Source organism: Eptatretus burgeri, chromosome 11 (genome assembly GCF_056783735.1).
Source record: "Eptatretus burgeri isolate ZD-2024b chromosome 11, Ebu_testis_v1, whole genome shotgun sequence".
In the NCBI taxonomy this organism is placed as follows: Eukaryota; Metazoa; Chordata; class Myxini; order Myxiniformes; family Myxinidae; genus Eptatretus; species Eptatretus burgeri.
In genome coordinates, this window is record NC_140971.1 from 67,495,385 (window position 1) to 67,519,940 (window position 24,556).

Genomic DNA, 24,556 nt, shown 5'->3' on the forward strand with positions numbered 1-24,556 from the left:
TATGTTCGTTTGTTGCAATGACATGTCCTCGGCACACTGTTCGCTCCAAGCTCCCTGGTTGGACGCTGGAGGACCGTGCACTCCACGTGTGTCCCGATGTGCTGCCATGCTGTCCGGCAGTGCACCAGTGGTGAACTGAACGAGTACTGTCCACGACTTTGCTGCACTTTACCCTTCACTGAGTGTGTTCGGAAAGCCTGAAAGGCAAACAGCCTTCCCGTTAAAAGATAACGTTTTCAAATGACCCAGTTATTTATTTATTGAACTGGCTTGTTATGTTTAACCGGATTTGATGTTTTTTTTTAACTCAAGCCTCAAGCCAGTATGAACCTGAAATGCAATATGCCTCCAGGGTAAGAATACAAAAGCCAATATGGATAGGTTATTCTCCAACATAGAACTGTACATTACACACAGTAAATGTGCATCAATAAACTGTAATAACTGCAGATCCAGCGGGAGAGGTGGGATGGAAAATGGGGAGAGCGGTTATTTATTGATTTATTGATATATTTAAAGAGATGAAAACTGTAGTTGTGTTGGGAGGGTCGGGGGGAAGAAGGGGGGTAGTGTCCATGGAGGTTTATTGGGAGTGGTGGAAGCCTGGTGTTGGCTTAACGGTTCGGTGGCTGGCTTAAGATCTTCAGATCTTGAGTTCAAGTCCTTGCAGTACCGTTGAATTAACACCAGGTCATGGTTGACTCAGCCTGTCATCTTTCTGAGGTCGGCAAAATGAGTCCCAGGGTCCTGGTAACGGGCATTGCAGCAGCGGTACAGCCGTTCCCTCAGCCAATGATTCTACTTGCAGCTGTGTGCTGCACACTGATGAGGAGGAGGAGGAGGAGGAGGGAGTGGTGCATATATAGTGAACACATAATTAACAAGAAAAAGAGCAGATTGCAGACCCTCAACAGCACTTGTTTTGTGTGGCGCTTGTGTACTGGTGTGTTACGTAATTATTAAGAGAGATAATTAGAACTGCCACTTTATAACTGCTGGTAGTGATGAATGGGTACCAAGACGTCTTGCATTGATCAGACACCTGACCCTGATCCATGACGTTTTCTTTATTATTATTCATTACTCAATTGAATTTAGAATGGGATTAAAATCAATTCGATTCAAATCAAATGGAAGACCAAATCGGTACAGTCCTGCGTTGGAGTAATCAGATGGAACCCGAACAAGCAAAAAGCAAAGATGAAGTCATAAGGAAGAACCTGGATAAGATTTGCATTTCAGCTGTTACTCCTGTACCCTCAAACCCATCCAGGCACAGCCAAGTGAGCCTCATTCAAGAAAAAAAAAATCAAAAAGAACCCATATCAAAAAATTAAATAATCCTGGCGAACAGACCATGCATCCAATCAAGTCAATTTCAAACATTTTTCCCCCATTACTCCTAGATCATAAAAGTGAAGTTTCACGTTGATTGATTAGCCGGTTCCAGAGAAAACATTATTTAATATTTTTCTTTAATACAATATGGCTGCCAAACCATTTGACCGATGGTCTCATATGTGTGAACCTGTTGTTCCTCATAAATAGGCGGTCATACGGGTAAAGTTTCGCTTCGATCTGTTCAGCCACTTCAGAGAAGAAGATTTTTGAAGGTTTTTTTTTTGACAATATGGCTGCCGAATCATGTGACCAATGATGTCATCAATTTTTTTTCTGTGGATCATTTTATCCCTAGATGACCCTCAAAAATTTCCAGACTGATCAGACGTAGCATTCTACATAATGCAATTATGATGTCATAACAAGGCACCTATGATGTTATAAAAAAAATCATACATGCCCCATGAGGAGTACTTGCCATGTGCAAAGTTTCAATTTTTTCCTTGTTGCAGTTTCAGAGATAGATGTCCAAAGTTTTTTTTTTGTTTTTGTTTTTCGTTTTTCCAACATGGCTGCCACATCACATGACCCATGACGTCATAAATATTAAAACATTCTACATGAGTAGTCGCACCAATGGTGAAAATTTTGTCTCAATCCGACAAGCGGTTGTGGAGAAAATAACGAAACTTCTGTGCGGACAAACAGATAGACAGACAAACAAATGAAAAATCACTCGGCGAGTGACAATTTGGTGAAACGGAACGGCACTCCCGAGAAAACATACCTCCGCCAGGCTGAACAGTTTAAATTTTGTATCCCACTGATAGGTCACATCTGAATCCGGATCTTAACCAAAATCGAATCAGCTTGTTCTTGTCACATAACCAACTCTTCCATCTTGTTTTTGTCACAAGTCATCCACAACTTTTAGAGACAGCATGCTATACAGAGTTTTTGGCCCCATCTCTCAATGGTGAAGAATCACCTGAAAAATTCTTGAATCCGGATCTGGATTCAGATCTTCACCAAAATAGTATCTATTTGTCCTTGTCACACACCCATCCTGTCCACCAAGCTTCATCCGAATCCGTCCACAACTTTTTGAGATATCATGCAATATCATTTTTAGCCCCATCTGTCAATGGTGAAGAATCAGTTAAAAATTAAACAATTCTTGTATCCAGATCTACATTCGGATCTTCACTAAAATTGAACCAATTCTTCCGAGTGGCACTCCCAACCTGTCCACCAAGTTTCGTGTGAATCCGTCCATAACCTTTTGCGATATTGTGCTACATATCGTTTTTGGCCCCATCTCTCAATGGTGAGGAATCACTTAAAAAAATTCTCAGATCCAGATCTAGACTTGGATCTTCACCAAAATTTAGCATTGCTATCCTTCACCAGTCAACTACAAACACAAAAAAAATTCAAAACGATTGCTTGAAAATTGTGGCCAAAAATTGTGTGACAGACAGAGACAAACGCGACAAACCAACACACTTGGCAAAAAAAAAAAAATTCAAATTTTTTTCACCAAGTAACAAACAGACAGACAGACAAACAGACCCCAACACAATACCCTCTCCTTCGGTGAGGGTAATAAATGTACAGTAGTATGGTATTTAAGATTTAAATTAAATGATTTTGTGTGTATTATCAAGCTGTTGTGACTGCAATTGTTCATCAGACATGATGGTGTAGAGACAGCACAACTTACCCTTTGAGCTGCGTGGTCTGGGTTCGATTCTGTGGACCTGACTATAAATTGGGTAGTTGGTGCTTCTTAGGTAGTGCGTTGTATTCACAAGGTGTGCCATCCCTCGGATGGATATGTTAAGCTTGATGTCCCGTCTTGGCATTATTCTGTGGCTGTTAAAGATCTCATGGTGTCTTTATCACAGAGTAGGCGAGCTATCACTGGCACTCTTAAATGATAATTTCCTGCTACCTTCAGTTGAACGTCAGGCCTGTCCGGCCGGTTCGTGAAACGCTTGGGCTGAATACGTTTCCTGGCCAACCCCACAAGAAGATGGGAATAATTGGGGCTGTAAAATATGTACTAATGACTGTACCATTGTTCTCTGGTTGGGGTTAAGTGATTTGTAACTTAATGAGCAAACTTGGGGAAACTCCAAACTTGCATTGATGTAACATGACCACTGAACCCCACAAACCAAAGATCTTTTACATCCCTTATTTACGACGCATTCTGTGCTTTTGTATACCACTGACTGCCAAGGCCTTGATTGATGTGAACGGTTTTGTGATCCTAAAAGTACAATAACACTGCTTGCTCACCACCCTAAGGTATTACGCCTTTACTGTTCATCCAATGCGTTTCCCTGGGAGACCCCTAACAATCTTGCATTCTCAGAGAGTCTTGGGAGCAGTTATCCGAAACACTAGTCTCGCTCTCTGGTTCAGTGACTTCCCTCAATAAACCGATGATCTATTTCCTATTAAAATTGTGATTATTATTGCATTTCCTCATGTAACCACACCAATGATAAGTAACATTGGAGATGATGACCATGATAAGTTGCCAAAGTGACCACTTTGAGCACTGGATGATTACAGGCCATTTTGGATAAGGAGTGTAACTGTATGAACAAGATATGAGTAATAAACAGATGTCACAAGGAGAGCACTGCAATGTGGTACAGTCGACTCTCATTAATTTGAACATCTGCCACATCGTATTCAGCAATTTGACTCACGTCTGCTGTAGACTATTCACGCAATTCAAATCAACCATTTTGATTAGACTGGAACATATTTACGTGTTACTTTATCGATATATATATATATATATATATATATATATATATATATATATATATATATATATATATATATATCAGTTGGAGCTGTCACTTCTATCGTTTGTATGTACAGCAGTTAATATGCATGACGATTTGCTTTTGTTTCTTTACTGTATATTGGAGTCTGTGCTCCGCCCTGAGATTCCAAGAACGCGTGATGGCGATGGACATACAAACCAAATTTGTCGCAAAAAACATGAAAAATATTTACCTGCAAAAGTTATGCTGATTGACTCCTCTGACAGAGTATATCTACAATGGAGTCCTGTGCCAAACTTATTTACTTTGTCCATTGATCTAGAATCACCATATTGCTGTCATCCCACAACTACTTTCGTCAGAGGAGAGGGTATTGCATTTGCGTCTGTTTGTTACTTGTAAAAGATCAAAGATTTTTGAAGTATACTATTCGTTGGTCACGTGCGTTATTACTTGGCAAAACCTTGTTTTTGCTGGCCAACCCAGCATGCTGGCCAACCCAAAAACCTTGTTTTTGCCAAGTATGGTAATCTGTTCTGTTCCGTTTGTGCGTCTGTCTGCTCGCTTACAGCCCAAACCGCTCAGCCAATCAGTCTGAAACTTTTTCAGATTGTAGGCAACAGTCAAGCTATGGTCAAGCGACAAAAGTTTGCGAGGTCAACGTAGGCCTGATTTCTAAAATTGTCAATTTTCATCCGATTGACTTGAACTTTGAATAGTATTTTCAGATGAGGTCACTGAATTCAACCACCAATTATTTTTATGGCCAAATTTGTTTTATGGATTTTGCAAGTACTGTGCTTTACACGACGTTTTTCTTGTCTGTTTATCTTTCTGTCTGTTCACACATAAAGTGCTGATGTAGACCACAAAGGCCACCTGGTGGTAGCCGGTATCACACTTTATCATTTTTCAGCTGAGTACTTCTTTAAAGTATGTACAATTTTAATGTGAGGATGTCTTGAAAGTCAAATCAGGTATGGGAGCAATGGAGCATGCACCAGAGCAGCGCGTTGCTGCGTCCACTTTCCACTCCAGGGGCCTCTGGCTGGCCATCCCCCAGGCAGATGCCTGGCCCATCCCCATCTCCTCGAAATGCCGATCAACCTGCTGCAACCACGAGGCACGTGGTCGGCCCATTGGCCTCCTCCACTCACGAGACTCCCTCGTTAAGAGAATCTGGTGAGCAGGATCAGCGTCAGGAAAACGAGCCACGTGTCCTTACAGCCGCTGCTGACGCTCACGGACTATGCAGGTAACAAATCTCATTTGAGTCTCTCAGCAACCACTCGTCAGACACAAAGTCCGACCAGCGATAGCCAAGTATTCTCCGAAGAGATCTGGTACCAAAGGAATAAAGTCTCCATCTCAGATCCCTGGTCAGAGTCCAAGTCTCACCTCCATAGAGCAAGACTGGAAGCACCAAGGACCTGAAGACTCGGACTTTCGTCGTCCTGCACGGGTACCGGCAGCGTCACACCCCATGACTCCCCAGGCCTGACCCAGACGTATGTTGACCTCTGGCTCACAGCAGGCAGAGACATGAATATCACTGCCAAGGTAAGTGAATCTCTCTGCGACCTCAACATTCTCACCACAAACAGGTACAGTCAGGATAGCAACATCCAAGATGTCATTGAAAGCCTGGATCTTAGTTTTGAACCAGGAAACCCGTAATCCCAGTGGCTCCGACTCCTCATTCAGCACCTTGAGGGCCCCCAAAAGGACATATAGAATCTCCGTAAAGATGACTGCATCATGTGCGAAATAAAGGTCAGAGATCTTGACATTCCCAAATGATGCACCACAGCTTGATCTCTCCGACATCCTCCCCAGTGCTGAAAAGTGTGGGGGCCAGTACACAGCCCTGATGAACTCCAGTAACAACTTTAAAAATTGTTAGAGATGGTACCACCCCCCATACTTTAAAGTACATACTATAAAAACACACAAAACAAGCAAGGGTCTGCAATCTCTGATTGCTCTTTCGAGTCGAGGCTTGCAGCAGTGTGGAATTTGCTGAAATAATCAGCTGAATGTAGGTCAGTAGATGGACATTTTTGGAGTGTCAGTATTTTATTGTATGTCCAGAAGATGGGAAGGTAGTTTGACGTGACATCTCTTCGGTACTCGCTTTTTCAACTTCAATGAAAATTTTAGTGCCAAGCATGGATTTGATAAATGACAACATGCTCAATGAACACATTGGTTACTGTAGTGATACTGAATAAGGTGATGACATGCAATTACGATTTGGGTTATTTCAGTCAGTTATGGTTATTACTGCTGCAGTTAGTGAAGGCTTTCACTCTGAGATTGATGATACATTTGTGCTGATAATTAGCCATAGTGTTGATGTTACGGCAAGGGCTACTGCCTGGGCTAGTAAAGTCGTTAGTCTTCGTGTTAGTGTTGTATTAATACTGATGCAAACCTTGTTGGTGCCAGAGTTAATGTCAGCTTGAATATTCAATGCAATTTCATTTCAAGTCATCTATTTCTTGAGTATATACTGTCGGACTCAACTACTTGCGGATTCGCTATTCATGAACCCGGTGTATTCGCGGGTCATAAAGTGTAACCTGCTTCGACATTCGCGCTTCACGTATTCGTGGTTTTTTGTTTTGGTTGTTTTTTTACATTTCAGGACTGGTCTTCTATTGCCAACATCACAGCATTGCATAAGAAAGGTGCAAAAATGGATCCCTTAACTACAGCCCAATTAGCTTACTGTATTCCAATCATCAGTAAGGTTATGGAATCCATCATATCGCAGTTGACATAATATCATTCGTATTCTCCAACAGCCTCATCTCAGATCATCAATTCAGATTCAGACCTGGTCATTCCACCTTGGACATGCTGCTTCTACTCTCCCAACAATGGTGGAGGCCTTCAATATCAGACTTGAGATCAGGGCCATCTCTCGGGACATATCTCGAGCTTCTGATACAGTCTGGCATCCTGCCTCGCTCTCCAAACTGTCTGCTTTTTGGAATCCAAGGCCAACTCCACTCTTGGATTACTGACTTCCTCCCCTCTCGTAGACAACATGTGGCTCTCAACGGAACTCTTTCATCTCCTCTCCCTGTCAAGGCTGGAGTACCTCAAGGCAGTATTCTCGGCCCCATATTATTCCTGGTCTTCATCAGTGATCTCACTGACTGGGAAATCCTCTTTATCTCTTTGTTGATGACTTCACTCCCTGCCGTGACATCTCTCATCCTTCTGACAAACAGGCAGCAGCCTCTTCCATCTGTTCAGACCTTGAAAAAATCAAAAACTGGTCAAACACAATTTTTTATATGTATCCATATTATCCGACCTTTATGTTCTCCTTTACCCCTCATCATTACCTGCATCCCTTGTTTTCCCATCTCAGTCGACTTTCTCCCTCCACCCTGCTGTCAGTGTTTCCCATTTCTCCTGCTGTTCCCTTTGTTATGTTGTGTCCGTTTTTTTGTTTTGTCATTGCTCTTCCACGAACATAGTACATGCTAAAAAAAAACAACATATATGTAATTTTTTTTTAAACAATGCCCTGACATTCGTGGACCCCGACTTTCACGGCATTTTTCAGGAACGTATTCCCCGCAAATAACAGCGGCCGACTACTCTATTGTACTGGTTGCATTTGGGATATTGAATTTACTTTCCAATGATTCTTCTTGAAGATTTTTTTTTAATGCATTGGAATATTTTCAAAACCCTGTGCAAATAATTCATCCATACTCCTCACACAAAAGTTAAGCAACACTTTTGAAGTGTGAAATAAATCCTGCAATGGATTTCAATGTTCGACAATTTATTAATCTTGTGCAGACAAGTCATGGCTGTTGAGGAAATAAACTCAATAGAGAAATTGGACGTGAAGCATGCAATGTTACAAATATCATCACATGAACCAAGCGATCCTGTTAATTCATGAGCAAATCATGTGTCCTCCAGAATCTGCATACTTGTCTCCACATGATCCATGTAAATATTCTCTATTAACTGGTCGCACATGTGGTCGAAATAAATTTAGGACTGGCTAGGCATCATTTAACACCAAATGAGTTAGCTCATGCCATCGGGATGGTTCAAGTGAGGGACGACTCAGACTGCCATTGCTTTCCAGTACATTGTTCATCACAGTTTTCATTTATCCATGGTACTGACAATGTACCATCAAACCAGACAGTTAACGGAGAGACATTGCTTTCAAATCACCCAAGAGTTCTATTCCAATGTGAAGGTTGTTATTTTGTCACTCTTGCCAGAAAGAATCTCTTTTTGACAGTTTTATCTCTCCAGAATGAGCTGCAAAGAGCCTATCAAATTTCAACTCGGACATGTCAAGACAGGCTTCACATCTGTGGTGTAAGGACCTCTTCCGCATCTCTCAAACACAGCGTCATCGACAGCAGCACATGCAATGGTTGACACAGCATCACCATTGGTACCATATTATTTTCCCTGATGCATCGAGATATTGCCTAGACTTCATTCGTGGATGTGCTAGAGTTTTGGGATGTGATGCGAAGGGATGCGATCAATTTTGTCATTGGGCAAAAATATAGTTTTGGTGGGGGATTCACCAAAATATCCCAATGATCGTAATGGTATGGGCTGGTTGCTAGTATAAAGGTGGCACAATAACTGATTTTATCATCATTCGGAGGGGTACAATGACTGGTGTTAGATACAGGGATGAGATAATTCTGCCTGGAGGCCTCCCTCAGCAAGATCCTAAATTAATTTTATTGATGACAACATCCATCCACACCTGCACATGCAGTCATTTCTGCACTTTAGGATCATATCATTTGCATGGAGGTGACTGCACAATGGTCAGACCCATATCTGATTGGACAAAATTGGAACATTCTAGGAAGCTGTGTCGGTGGTCAAAAAGTTCACACACAGTCTCTTGATCAACTGATAGTTGCCTGAGTCGAAGAAATGGACAAATCCCACAGGGCTGACTCGTCTATTTTTGAATATGCATTTAGTGCAGTTTCTGACCATATGATTGTAGGTTATTTTACCCCATGAGGAACGAGAAGCCATCTGGAAGTTATGGGAAAAGTATGAGGTCGTTTTGTGTTCACGACACAACTTATGACATCACTCATACACGAGGAATATTCTAAGAATTATTTGAGTGATGCCTCCACAAAATCATAGCCGACATGCAGTAGTCCCTCTGATGAGAATGATGTGCAACAAACTTCAACAAAGATATTGCTGCATTAGTCGACATATCCTGTTATATTTTTTCTCACATTGCGATGTTTATTTTAGCACTTTTCATGTTGTGCTCTATAATGCACTTCCACTGCATTCATGAGTTTCAGTAGAAGATTAGAGAGGTACCTGAATCACTGTCGTGTTCTGTTATAGTTTAGTAGTACCGTATATTGCACTTGATTTGTACATTGTGCTTGTACTTGGCTTGCAGTGTTGGTGTATGTGTTGTCGTTGATTGTTATCTCCATATGTGGGTTTCAAAAGATGGAACAGAGTCCTCCCAGGTCTGAAAGTGTCCACTTCCATTTCAGTAAGTGATCATGATTCATGGACCAAGGTGTGAAGTTTTTTTTATTTTTTTTGTTCTCAAAGTTTTGTTCCGAGAGCTCTTTTCAGGATCGTCATTGAGCCCTGGACAGCTTCCAACTATAGTTCATTTGTAGTAATATTTCCAGGGATGGTTTTTTAAGATCTCCATTTGGTTTTTCTTTAACATTCCCATTGCTTAAATTATCACTGGTACAATTGTGATGCTCTTCAGATTACAGGATCTTTTGACTTCATTTTTGAGATCTTGCCATTTGGTAATTTTCTTGATTTCTGCGTTATTTTGGCAAAAAATGCTGGGTACTGATACCGCAATTATTTCCTTTATCAGACACATCCTCGGACACCTCGCTCACCCCCCCCCCTCCGATGGGGTCCTCTCATGCCACCTTCACTTCCCCTCACACTACTTTCCATTTCCTTTCCCTCCCCTCATCTTGTGTTCCCTTCCCCTCACACTACCTTCCCTTCCCTTCCCCTCACACTGTATTCTCTTCCCCTCACACTGCTTTCCATTTCCTTTCCCTCCCCTCATCCTGTGTTCCCCTCCCCTTGCACTACCTTCCCTTCCCTTCCCCTCACACTACACTGTATTCTCTTCTCTCATGCTGCCTTCTCTTCCCATCATGCTGCTTTCCCTCCATTTCCCCTCACGCTTACCCCCTTTCCTCTCCACCCCCATGGACATCTCCCTGTGGCTTCCACATGCTGTATTAACATGCTGTTTTAACTTACCCATTTCGTTCAGTTCTGTACTACCGCTCCCCCCTCGCTCTACAAGTCCCATCACCAAACGCAAGTCGAAAATCCCTCCACTCACATTTACCTCCTCCCAAACCCCTTCCCATACCCACTTACCCCCTCCTCTCTCCCCCATCCTCATCATCCTCCCCTCCCAGAGTGTATAGTGACGTTTGGTTAGGTGTCGTTCTACCCATCCCCTCCCCTTTTGTTCTTCCCCCCTTCCTGGCTCCCCTTTACCTCACCTCTCCTCTCTTCTCACTCCCCCTTGCTCCCTCCTCCTTCCCCTTTCTCCCAACTCTCTCCACTCTCTCCCTCCCCTTTCTCCCTCACCCTCCCCTCTCGCCCTCCCCTGTCCTCTCTCTCTTTCCCTCCTGCCCTTCCCCTCTCTCCCTCCACTGTCCCTGCTTTCGCTCTCTCGCTGTCTCGCTCTCTCTCCCTCCTCCCCTTTTCCCCTCTCCCTCCCCTCTCCCTCCCCCTCTCTCCCTCCCCTCTCCCTCCACCTCTCTCCCTCCTTGTAGTCTCTCTCTCCCTCTCTCCTCTCTCCTCTCTCCTCTCTCCTCTCTCCTCTCTCCTCTCTCCTCTCTCCTCTCTCCCTCCTGCCCTTCCCCTCTCTCCCTCCACTGTCCTCTCTCTCTCTCTCTCTCTCTCTCTCTCTCTCTCTCTCTCTCTCTCTCTCTCTCTCTCTCTCTCTCTCTGTCTGTCTCTCTCTCTCTGTCTGTCTCTCTCTCTCTGTCTGTCTCTCTCTCTGTCTGTCTCTCTCCCTCTGTCTCCCTCTGTCTCCCTCTGTCTCCCTCTGTCTCCCTCTGTCTCCCTCTGTCTCCCTCTGTCTCCCTCTGTCTCCCTCTGTCTCCCTCTGTCTCCCTCTGTCTCCCTCTGTCTCCCTCTGTCTCCCTCTGTCTCCCTCTGTCTCCCTCTGTCTCCCTCTGTCTCCCTCTGTCTCCCTCTGTCTCCCTCTGTCTCCCTCTGTCTCCCTCTGTCTCCCTCTGTCTCCCTCTGTCTCCCTCTGTCTCCCTCTGTCTCCCTCTGTCTCCCTCTGTCTCCCTCTGTCTCCCTCTGTCTCCCTCTGTCTCCCTCTGTCTCCCTCTGTCTCCCTCTGTCTCCCTCTGTCTCCCTCTGTCTCCCTCTGTCTCCCTCTGTCTCCCTCTGTCTCCTCTTTCCCTCCTCTTTCCCTCCCCCACCTCTCTTCCCTCCCTCCTGTCATCATCCTCTATCGCTTCCCTTCCCCACCCTCCTTTCTCTCCCCTCCCCACTCCATATTCCTGTCAGCAAAGTGACTGGTTGTATAATATATATATATATATATATATATATATATATATATATATATATATATATATATATATATATATATATATATATTTTCTTTTTAATGTAGTCACATGAGGTTTCTCTCTGACATGCATCCAATGTGTTTGCAACATTCACATCTTCAGGCATGCCATATTGCTTTCATATGATTACATTTTATACTGATCTTCAGAATCTCTTCTGGAATACATCTGCTCAAGATGATGACAAAACGGCAAATGTAACATTCATGAAAATATTTGTGGTTAACAGCTCGACTGCACTGTTAAGCTGAAATGTATTCTGAGGGTTGCCTTTTTTATAAACATGAACACAGTGTTCCTTTTTCTATGGCTTTGACCATTCCAGGTTACATTCGACCCATTCCAATATAATCCTGCTTTTGGATGAGTGTCCCCATTTTCATGTGACTGTTTTCAGTAGTTTCTCAGGATATCTGGTACTTTTTTTGCTTGCATCCACCCTTGCACCATTCAGGGTTCCTTTAATATTAATGTATTAGCAGGTGGTACAAGGTTGATCCTTTTCGTTTTCTTCATTTTTTGAGGTTTACGCTTGAATGACCAGGTTTTGATGTTTTCACACTTCATCCTCAGAAAATTTTCAGGTGTTCCACATCAAGGCATCTTTACTCAAGGACTCTTTTAGGGATCATTACTGAAATGCGGTTAGCTTCCAATAGTGGTTAGTTTGTCACATGTCCTGGTATCTCTTTCAAACATTCCTTGTGGTTGTTTTGTTATCACTCCATTCACTCTGACTTTTACTGCTTTGATGTCAGTTTTCTTGTTTCAAAGTTGTCGTCTTGCCTTTTTTTATGCCATTATAGTTGTCTGCTTCAGCTCTTTCTGAATAATGTACATTAAAATCATTTTATTTTATTTCTGAGGACTGTATCTCTCCATACTTGTTTTTACTATTATTATAATGAATTCTACAGTTTCTTTGAACTGACTAAGCCACACACACCCACACCAAATATATGTGTCTAATTATTTGCAACTGACTCTTGCTTTATAAGTCCTTTTAATTACAATCATAGTGTGCCCCTCAAAATGTAACCCATTCATTACTCATTTGCTTTTCGTGGACGCTTGAAATACAATTCCCCAGGCATCAATTATATCTCTTACCGAGAAACTGAGGGGAAAGGCATGACTCTTACCTATCATTATTGGGTTTCTGGATTTTTAGTTTCTTTGCTTTGTCATTTGACTTCTATTGCAGTTCACATTTCTGTAACTTTTTTATTTTGTTTTAAATTATAATGGGTTACTGGCCCATTGTCAAACATTCAACTTGGAGAACCAGATTATGTTACTTTATTGAGATATTCTCTTCTGGAAAGATTGTTAAAAGGAGCACAACTCTCCTCCATTGATCACTATTTAACCCAAAGCTGGAGGATTTGTGATCAGTTACCTTCTCCTTGATGACAATCCACCAAGGAGAAGGTTGAAGCAGACTCGGTTGCATTGCAGTTGGAGTATCTGCTCTGAGTCCAGGAGGTTGGTGGTTCAATTCTGTCCTTGGCCGAGTCATGCCAAATATTTTAATAATGGTACGTGCTGCTTCTGCGCTTGGTGCTCAGCATTTGGAGGATAGAACATGGACAAACCCTGTGGTTGGTGTCTTTTGGGGGCATTTCTCCTTGTGCTCTCCTAACTACGAAGAGAAAATGTTGCCAGTAGATGGTGCTCTTGGCACCCAGAGTTCTGGAAAGTTATTTTTCTCCCAAGGTCAAAGGCTGTGTTTGTCTGATGTAAATTCCTCTTGTCTGCTGTGTGTGTGTGTGTGTGTGTGTGTGTGTGTGTGTGTGTGTGTGTGTGTGTGTGTGTGTGTGTGTGTGTGTGTGTGTGTGTGTGTGTGTGTGTGTGTGTGTGTGTGTGTGTGTGTGTGTGTGTGTGTGTGTGTGTGTGCTCCTCCTTGAGCCTTAAAAAACTATGGCCAAAATGCACAAGAGCTACACCTACTCCTCTCGGCTTATATTGTGGCCCTTGCTCCACTGATGCCCTGGTCACTGAAGACTTCTAGCATTTCCTGAGGATATTATTACCGAGTCCTGAATGAAAGTACTGCCACTTGGTCCAGGACTGCTTGTTCCATATTTGTGGCTATCCTGTATATAAACAGGCCATTCCTTTATCTGCCAGCTGGGGGCCCTTCTGGCCGAAGTTGGTCGCTCAAAACTGGAGAAGGAGCAAATTAAATGGAGGCTGAAATTAAGATGGAAGTAGCACAACATCTAGCCCGAAATAGGAAAGGCTGTGGTTGCAACCTCATACTGCACCGCAGCGGCAAGATAAAGTTGTTTTTTTAAGAAGCTTTTTCATTCAACTTTTTTCATGGTCTGGTGGTTCTTATTTTCCAGTTGTTCATTTTGAGATCACCTGGGAAGTGGTTCAGTTGAGCTTATGGGATGGCGCCTCGTCCGTAAAACATTTGCAACTTCTTCTCCAATACTGCTGATGGCAATGTAACCATACTTCGCTAAAATGATCTTTGGATTCGCTAAAGCCAAATTTAGCTAAAAGCCACTCGAATGAGCCTCCTCTGTCTATGTCTATGCCCAATCTGTCCAACTATATATATTTTTTAATACCTCCCTGCTCTTTTATCGTTTTTCCAGTTGTCTGTGTATATCTCTTGATATTTCGTTTTATACTTTCTCTTTTTTGCAATCATTGTGGCTGTTTGCATTGCTGTTTCGGTTTCATGTGTGACATCTTCTGCTTGCACCTGTCTGGAATTTCTTTGCTCAGTGAGTTAGGGATACCTTTTCTGGCTTGCTGTTTTCATCTTTGCATACAAATTGGATTTGGTAGTCTGTTGACCTTTTCACATACTCACCCAATCCTCCAGTTGTCATTCTGTAAACTTGTTTGAGCTCTTGTATTAACAGGAAATGTTAGGAATTTGACACCTCTCATCCATGGATATCTCTTCTATTTCATTGTAATTATGGTTAACTATTTTGAAATTGCCACTCCTTCATTTGAATGCTGAAAATTATGTTTAAAATAATTATATTTGATTTCCACATTTCGCCTTGCCAATGGTAGGTTGAGAGTCTCTTCTAGCGGAAGTGCTCACTGAAAACACACACACAGCACATGCGTGAAAGGCCTCATTTGCATTCATACGTAATTTCAAAAGTCCTGTATTATAGAGATATTTTTCCTGTGCTTGCCAATACCTCATTGTACAACAGTGACCATGTGATAAGGTGCATCAAGATTCCTGCACTTGCATATCAGCCATCTTCTATCATATTCTGATCGTCCATCATTCTCAGAATCTACAGGTAGGATGTGGCACCAATGAGTGTGCCCTCTGTTGGACGGGACGTTACACTGCGTGTTTTGTCCACCAACATTCACTGATGGATATTCATGATCTCACTGTCTTTTGCAAGAGGAATCCATAGTGTGCTAGCTGCCATAACGAGGTACTCGGCAGATCCAGCGTATGCCTGCGTACAGAAGGTTTCTTGCTTTACCCAGATTATTGGCTTTGTAAGGCGGCTCGTTCAACCTACCACAACGACATGCTATGACTTTAATGACCCCAATTATTTCCACCTTCTTATGGGGTTGATCGGGAAGGTTTTGGGCCCAAGTCTTTTGCAAACCGGCTGGCCAGGCCGAAAAGTGGCAGGGATTTGTAATATGTTCATGGTGCTGGCGATAGCTCGCTTACTCTTTTTGAAAGACCATTTGTGATCTTGAATATCTGTCAAGGACCAATGCTGCCAGATGAATCCTCTGGCTTAACAACCTTCTGATGGAGAGCACACACATTGATGCATCACCCGACCTGCGAAACACCAGGGAGATAGTTTATAGCTCGGTCAAGATTTGAACACAGAATAGAGAGCCTAAAAGTGAACACACTCAGTGAGTACTATTCTCCCAGCTGTACAGGCAGTTAGCTCAGTGGGGGGAGGGGGGAGGGGAGGGAGTGGAAAGGGAGTGAGAGGAATTGAACTGTCACTCTCATGCTTTCCCTACTCTAATTAATTTTAAAAGTGTAATTAATGTTCCAGAACTTCCGATTCAGAATGTCTTCTTTGTTGTAATAAGGAACTCATTCTCAATTAGTATGGCAAGGCTAGTTTTTTTCACCAACTCATGCAAACTATATCACATCGAGCTGCTCTCTCTGAAAGTAGGATTGTTGCACTTCATTATTCATCCACACATCTAATTACTCACCTTCAGTTTTTTTCTCGTTCACTGTGTCTTCCTGGTGGCTTTCTAAAATAACTTTAACCAACATGATGATGCTTAACCTACTTATCACTGTGATGGCTCTATGTTACGTATTTGAGGATCATCGTAAGTGTGTTTCATCATTCATGGATGCTGCAAAGAGTGGTCAACTGTACCTTTGTGTTGCTGAGATTATAACTTCATGCATTCACTTTGTTGGATTCCTCAACGTATAAACAAAGCAATATATCGTTTGTGCTTCATCTTTGAGCCAAAATTTACTTTATCAAATAATTAGTGTTGAGTGCTGGAAAGGAGAAATGTTCTTTTCAATAATCAAGTGTGATATGGTATTTTGGATATTATTCCACTGGAGATAGGTTTTTAAGAATCAGAATGTACTTGCCCCCCCTCCCTATTATGCTGTCAGGTAAGATTAGATCTGTGAATTGCTGCAGGTACCATGTAAAGCTGTACCAACCTGTTTTGTGGCCGGGTTGGCGGCAACTACACTGCTACCAGGTTTCCTGGTGAGGAGGGTGTTTGGATATGGACACCCAGCAGGAGTAAAAACAAAATGTGTCAAAGGGCGGAGGAGCTCCTTGTGACTCAACCGCTATCCATATCTCGGGCCCAACTGTTTTTACGGACGTCCTCCAGCAGTTGGGTTGCTTTTTTTTGGAGGTTGGTGGCAGTATTGCACTCCGGCCACCGTAAAACCCTTCACTCCGCAAAACACAAGAAAAGCGCAAAGAAAATGACAACCCACTCCGTGGGAGTACATCCTGTGTCGCTGCCCTTTACAGGGTAGCTCACCGGATGACGGGATCGGGGTAAAGCCTTCAGGACCCCACTTTTGATGATAGGAGGAAAATCACTGTGTAAACTTCCTGGGTCAGATTGCAAAAGTGTGTGTCATGGTGGTGCTAACTTGTCATCCAGCAGAGAGTGGTCTCCTTGGGTTGACCTGAGGCGGTCCCTTCGGATGTGTGCCTGGAATGTTCTATCACTAAAAGGGGATGATCACCTGTCTCTGTTATCATCTTTGCTCAAGTGTTTGAACATTGGTGTTGCAGCACTCTCTGAGGTTCAGAGAGTGGATCGTGATGAGATCATGGCGGATGGTTACACCTACTATTAGTCTGGTCACTCTGATGGTTACCATGCCGAAGCAGTTGCTGTAGCTCTGTCCAATAAGCTGACTCCAATGATAATTGAGGTAACACTGGTCAAGGAGCGTATTACTCGACTAAGGATACGTCACTGCTTGGGTGTCATTTCCCTGGTCTCTGTTTATGCTCCGACTGAGGCGAGTGATCTCACCGTGAAGAATGCATTCCATGCCACGCTCGAGTCTGTGGTTGATCAGTTCCCCAGGCGAGATACTCTTCTGGTCATGGGAGATTTAATTGCATCGACTGGAACTGATAAGGATGGTTATGAGACATCTGTTGACCCCCATGGGTCTGGAACTGTGAACCAGATTAGCACTAAGTTCCTTGACTTTGCAAGAAGTCATGGACTGAGAATGGCTGGTTCATGATTTCAGCACCCACAGGCTCATCGCTGAAATTGCTATTCCAACGCTTGCGATGTTGCAAAGGAGATTGACCATGTGCTCATTGCTGGTTGCCGGAGGATGATCCAGAACTACAGGGTCTACCGAAGTGCTTAGTTCCTCAATACCAACCATAAGCTTGTGGTAGCAACTCTGAAGTTGCAGCTTAAATCTGGGAGAATGGTACCATCTCAGTGTTGGCTGGATGTTGGCAAGCTCAAGGTTGAGAGGGTAGCTGGGGAGTTTGCGAACAGTCTGAGTGGGGATTTGGGAGGGGGGGAAGGATCTGGGTACTTTGGGGAATCCTGAAGAGTTGTGGCATGCCTTGAAGATAACTATCCTTGATGTTGCCGGTGGATGTCTTGGAACTTACCCCAGAGTGAAGAATAATTTTGTCTTTCAAGGGACACTGGATACCATTGATCAAAGGCACAGGGCCAGGCTTAATGACGTAGCTCATCTGTTCAGAGCATTGAGGTATAAAACTGTACGTGCGCTGGTGGTGGACAAGGAGGCCTAGTTGTGAGGATTCTGTGAGGGGGTAGCGCATCATCTGTGGTCAAGTGATTCTCATCCTGCTTGCAAGGGAATTCGCGCATTGCGTTCCTTCAAGTCCGTCCCTCGGTGTTCTGCAGTTTGAGCAGAGGGTGGTGAGCTCTTGACAGAGGAGTCCAAAGTGAAGGCCCACTGGGCTGGTTACTTTGAGCGGCTGTATCAGACTGTTCCACCAGCTGTTGAGTTGGATGTCACGAGTGTTCCAATCACATTTGCTGACTCTCCAATCAACTGTGATCCACCATTGTTTGTGGAAATACAGGCTGCAGTGAACCAGTTCAAATGGGGTAAAGCTCCAGGTATCTGTGGCCATCCATGCTAAACTTCTCAAGGCTGGTGGAAATGCTGTACTCATGTCGTTCTGTGCAGTTCTGTGATCTGCTTCAAACACAGGCATAATCCCAACTGACTGGAAGAGGGGCCTTGTTGTCCCTCTCTGGAAAGGGAAGGGTGATCACCAGGACTGCAACAACTACCGAGGGGTGACGCTGCTCTCAGTGCCGGGCAAGGTCTTTGCGCGGATAATTCTTGATAGGGTTCGCCACCATCTGCTTGAGCACCACCTCCCAGATTAGTCAGGCTTTACACCAAAGAGGTCAACGATTGACCGTATCCTCGTTCTTTGCGTCCTTGCCAAATGCAGACGAGAGTTTCAGCAGGGGCTGCTTGCAGCTTATGTTGATCTCTGCAAGCAATCGATTCAGTGATTCTGGATTCCCTCAAGAGGATTATTGGTCTTACTGAGGTGCCACCAAAACTGATCAATCTGATGTCTGAACTCTACTCTTTTACTGAGAGTGCTGTGAGATGTGGTGGTACCATCTTTGACTTATTTCCAGTTGTTATTGGAGTTCGTCAGGGGTGTGTACTGGCCCCCACACTTTTCAGCACTTTTTGTACTGGATTATTGGGAAGATGTCAGAGAGCTCAAGCTGCGGTGCATCATTATGGAATGTCAAGATCTCTGACCTTGATTTTGCAGATGATGCAGTCATATTTGCAGAGACTATGGATATCGTTTTGGGGGCCCTCAAGGTGCTGAATGAGGAGTCGGAGCTGCTGGGAATACGGGTGTCCTGGGTCAAAACTATGATCCAGGCTCTCGATGACATCTTGGATGCTGCTATCCTGTCTGTACCTGTTTGTGGCGAGAATGTTGAGGTCATGGAGAGATTCACTTACCTTGGCAGTGATATTCATGTTTCTGCTGGCTGTGAGCCAGAAGTCAACAGACGTCTGGGTCGGGCCTGGGGAGTCATGGATTCACTGGGTCACAGGGTGTGGTGCTGTCGTTACCTGTGCAGGAGGACGAAAGTCCAAGTCTTCAAGTTCTTGGTGCTTCCAGTCTTCCTGTATGGATGTGAGATTCAGACTCTGACCAGGCATCTGAGACGGAGACTTAATTCCTTTGGTTCCAGGTCTCTTCAGAGAATCCTTAGCTATCGCTGTTCGGACTTTGTGTCCAACGAGCGGTTGATGAGAGAGACTCAAATGAGATTTGTTACCTGCATAGTCCGTGAATGTCAGCTGTGGATTTATGAACATGTGGCTCATTTTCCTGACGATGATCCTGCTCACCAGCTTCTCTCAGCGAGGGGGCCTCGTGAGTGGAGGAGGCCAATGGGCTGACCACATACCTCGTGGTTGCTGCAGTTTGATCCGCATCTCCAGGAGATGGGAATGGGCGAGGCATCTGCCTGGGCAATGGCCAGACAGAGGCCTCTGGAGTACCAGCAGAAAGTGGATGCAGCAACGCACTGCTCTGGCGCATGCTCCCATACCTGGCCTGACCTGATCCATTATGCACCATTATCTCGACCAACTGATGTTTTTGCAGCTCTTCAACCCCCCCCCTCCTTTCCTCTCCCTGCAACCCGCTGGTTCAACAACTTTTAATTTCCTGGATCTGTGCCTGCTTGAAACTTTTACAAAATACTCAATGGCTACCCTCTGATCTGGAACGCTCCCACTACGTGATGCCCTATTTGATGTTATAACTTTCTAAGTTAACTTTGTTTTGTTTGACAACGTATGATTTAAAGGCACGATAACATCACTAAGCTAGTTTCAAACAATCTCTATTTTATTTTATTATTTATTTTATTTCTACAGCTATCCATGTTCTCCTTTGCTCTTTATTTCGTACTGACCCAGTGATTTTTGTCATCCAGGTTGACATCTGTTGGTCGAATATCATATTCGCTGTAAAAATAGTTTGTCGTTCCCTTTTAAGACAGAATGTACTTACTGCCACCCACCAGCAGCTGTTCTCATCAGTGGCTTTTTTCCAACATCGTTTGTCCTGGATATGTGGTGCGAGGATTGTCATGCTGTCTGAGTCGCATTTAATTGCTTGTACAATGTGGCAAGACAGTCCTTCCTGAAGGCACTTGTTCTACCCCTCCCCTGTTATCGGAGTTCGATTGCTCTACTCATTGAGAAGGAGGGATTGCTTTTTGTTTTTATGCCTCCACTAAGTCGCCAGAGGCATTATGTTGTTGAGTTGTCTGTCCAGCTGTCCATCCGTCCGTGCGCCCGTGGTAGGTTTTCGTTTCCACGATAACTTAAGAACGGCTGAAGGGATCGAAGTCAAACTTGGTACAAGTATGTGTAATGATGTAAAGATAAACTGATGAGATGATGGGGCCAAGAGGTCAAAGGTCAGAGGTCTCGTAAGGAAAAAATTATGTTACCGCACTAACTTGTGAACCAGTGATGGGATTTTGACCAAACTTGGTATAAGTATATATTATGATGCAAAGATGTACTGATTAGATTTCGGCATTAAGAAGTCAAAGGCCAGAGGTCATATCTGGTTAAAAAAAAATGTGATACTTGAGAACAGCTGAATTGATTTAACTCAAACTTGATACGAGTATGTATAATGATGTAATAATGTGGATGAAGGCATATTGGTTGACTTTGCGAGGTCGAAGAGTGCCGTTCTGGTTCTGTATAGTATCGGATCTGGTTTTTTTTTTCTGCATTGAAGAGTGAGGTGACAGAGGATATAAAGGCAACAAATTGAGAGTGAGCAGGCTGGGATCCAGACGCTGCATTTCGGGGGTGGGGATTCGAGGTCTCAGGTTGTCTATTGGGGGGGGTGCCCCTCAAAAGAGATATTTTCTCTCCTCTCAGAAACTACATACACAATTCCGATGAAACTTGACCACCACATTCATCACCCGTGATGTACCAAAGATTGTTCACACCATAAAAAAATTGGGGTCTCCTATGGGGGAAGAAGGGTTTCGCCCCAGAATATCCATTTGCTTTCTTGTCAGAAACTACACATACAGTTCTGATGAAACTTGACCACCATCTTCACCACCCGTGATGTACCAAAGTTTGTTCATGACATAAAAATATGTATATATATTGGCTCCGAAGGGGTTCCACAATGCTTGGAAACAGGGGGTTCCAGGATGTAAATGCCTCAATCTGTTGGATTCATCTGGCAGGGAAAATGCTTTTCAACTGCCCACAAACAGGACCAGATTACAACTTTTGGTTCTGCTTGAGGAAGTCAAGATGGTTAATTGAACTTGTAAAGAACAGAAAAATACTTCACAAGCATTAAATATAGTTGAGATGTTGGTTTATTGGCAGCTGGGGGTAGCAGCTAGATTCAGCTGATGATTATAAAGTAGTGATGTCATCATTCCGAGGTCGGCGAAATGAGTACCAGTGTACTGGTCCCGGTGTATGCCCCGGTTAGAATAGGTGTACCATATCCCTGTGTGTCGTAAGAGGCGACCAGGGTTGGCGTCAGGAAGGGCATCCGGCCATAAAACATTGCCTCAAGAAAAAGCCCAACCTCTGCACAGCAGGGAAAAATGGCTGTAAAAACAGTCATTTTTTTATTATTATTATTATTACTATTATTATTATTATTATTAAGTAGTGAGCTGTAGCTCTGTCTCCTACAGTCACCTTTATGGTTACTGCTCCATTGATTCAGCCCAACATATTACCACCGTCATCACATTCCTGACCAACAAGATTCCTCAGGGATAACTGTGGATGCTCATTCCAGACAGAACTACTCGTAAGCCACCACAACTCAGAATGTGCTTAGCAATGGCATGACTGGATGTGCCTTCATCATATCCTTTGAAGGACGTAATTGTTTCACATTTCTCCATCTCTTCAGGTTTCAATCTCGATGATATAGACAGTTGTTTACTTGAGTTTGTGGTCTCATTCATGAAGGTTGAAAATAATTGTGACCTCTTAGGCATTCTCATCGAATTTGCTAAATTGCAAGAACACAGAAATGGCTTCCACTGTTTCATTCGTAATGATGTTTCGAAGTTAGAGTGGTATTCCCTGAGCCAGTTTTGAGGAAATCTGTAAGACTGATTTCTCCTGACTCCTATCCGAGTTGAGGAAGCAACTACCACTGTTGCTGGAGTCCCCTGTCTTCCTGTGTCCTCATAAGGCGATGTTTTGTCATCCACATAAGGCGATTGTCATGATCACAGACTGCAGTGCATGTATTGTATGTTATCCTCTGTTCCACGTCATGCTAATTCCATTATTTCCGTGACTTGTGGGAAAGACATATTGTTCAGAAATCCTTCCATCTCAAACACACAATCTTTGTGGAACTGTAGAGGACAATGAGCTCGAACACCTTCACCACTTTCAAGAAAATTATTGAAGTTCTTCTCAGAGATGACATCAGATGGTGGTGCATGACCACCTGCTTGAATCCCTCGAGGGAGGAGTGGGATAAAAGCACCTCCAGAATGCAGCTTCATAAACGGGAGAAAAGTGTTACCAATAGCTTCTCTCTATGGGTTGCATATTAAAGCTTTCGTCTGAGAGTCTTATTATCAAACTTGCTCATGTAAAACTCGTCAATCTTAAATTACAGCAAATTGGTAGTGCCTGGACATTTAAAGGCTTGTTTCTTGATTTACATCGAGCTGCTTGTGTCTTCAGTTGATGATGTACAGCCTTTCTTTCATCGAGATCATTTGTAAATTACTGTAGACTGACGATGTTCAGATTGAGGCTTTTTCTCCAGTTGTGTTCACCATACTGTACTGGATCCTACTATTAATTTGTATTTGATCACTGGCTTTGCCACCAATCCAAATGTTTATTACGGACCCTTTCGGCATCAAGAAGCTCTATATATCAAACAGTTTCAAATGGAGCACCTTACCACCATTGGAGCATTTAAAATGCATCAGATGTGGAAATAAATGCGAATTGTTGCTCCCAGCTTGCGGCTCGATGACAGAAGACGCCATTTGCATTTCTGCCGCCACCATCCCAACCCGGTTCATAATCCCGTGCGGGCACGGGCAACTTGCTAGTATGAACCAGAGAGTTGGTGTCAAAGCCACCGAATACTCGCCTGTTTATACATTTATCGTTTTTAAAAGGCTAGTCGAATAATATTTTTTATAAAGCATTGCAGTGAAGTCTGATCCAAATAATTTTAAAGCAATATATGTATTTGTATATTGTAATCAGTAAACTAGTACACATATTAAATGAATGGAAAGCGTCTAGTATGAACAGGCGAGCAATGGGTAGCTTTGACACAATCTTAGGTTGAAATTTAAATATTTTTTTTTTAATTATTTGTTAATTTCAACTTCACTACACCAATAATATACCCCAAAGGAACCTCCATGCCAAATATCAGCATCCTAGTACACATATTAAATGAATGGCAAGCTTCTAAAAAATAACTTGCACCAAAAACTTTAACGTTGATGTGCTACAAAAAAGTTAAGTTCAAAACAGGTCAAAAATTTAAAACATTTGAAATTATTTTTTTATTTCAACTTCACTACACCAATTACTACACCAATTACTTCATCACACCAATAGATCTATTTACTGGATGTTACCCCAAAGGAACCTCCATGCCAAATATCAGCATCCGAGTACACATATTAAATGAATGGCAAGCTTCTAAATAAATTGCACCAAAAATTTTAACATTTTCACGCTGATGCTGACACTCACGCTCATGCCGGGGGTATCGCGATAGCTCTCTGTTCTTCGAACAGGCGAGCTAATAAAAGGGTGAAATGCAATAAAAAGGGGATTAAATTGTCACCAAGGTAACTTCGATAAGCCGATTTAAAAAAAAAAACAAAAAAAAAAAAACAGCTTTTTTACGTCCAACCTTTCTCTTGAACATGGTGAGGCTGGCGTGGACGATGAAAAGAAAACTAAAATCATATCCATTGAATCACCTCAAGAAGGCAAGCAACATCTTAAACAGGGACATGCATAGTAACATCAGTCATGTTGTTCACCTACGAGAGAGAACTGCTTCTTGATGTTTATGTGGTTTGGGTTGAGTTACAGCGATGACGTTGGTGGAGTTGGTGATGAGCCACGTGCGTAGTGAATCGTTGCTTGATTGGAACCCATTTTGAGTGCTCACAGCCAGTCTACAAGCAGCACAGACGGTACTTGTACCCTTCCTTTCATGACTTCTTGGC

The 24,556-nt window shown here is 43.2% G+C and overlaps 1 protein-coding gene and 1 long non-coding RNA gene across 2 annotated transcripts in view; one reads left to right on the forward strand and one right to left on the reverse strand.

The window, feature by feature from the left end:
- Window positions 1–24,556, forward strand: part of LOC147017282 (uncharacterized) — a 350,244-nt gene that overhangs the window by 59,606 nt on the left and 266,082 nt on the right. The gene's annotated exons all lie outside the window — the stretch shown is intronic.
- LOC147017283 (uncharacterized) lies at window positions 710–24,556 on the reverse strand. The gene is made up of 3 exons (XR_015049425.1): window positions 24,235–24,556; window positions 24,072–24,120; window positions 710–822 (listed from the first exon to the last, which is right to left on the reverse strand). It is a non-coding gene; the product is annotated as an uncharacterized LOC147017283 (long non-coding RNA).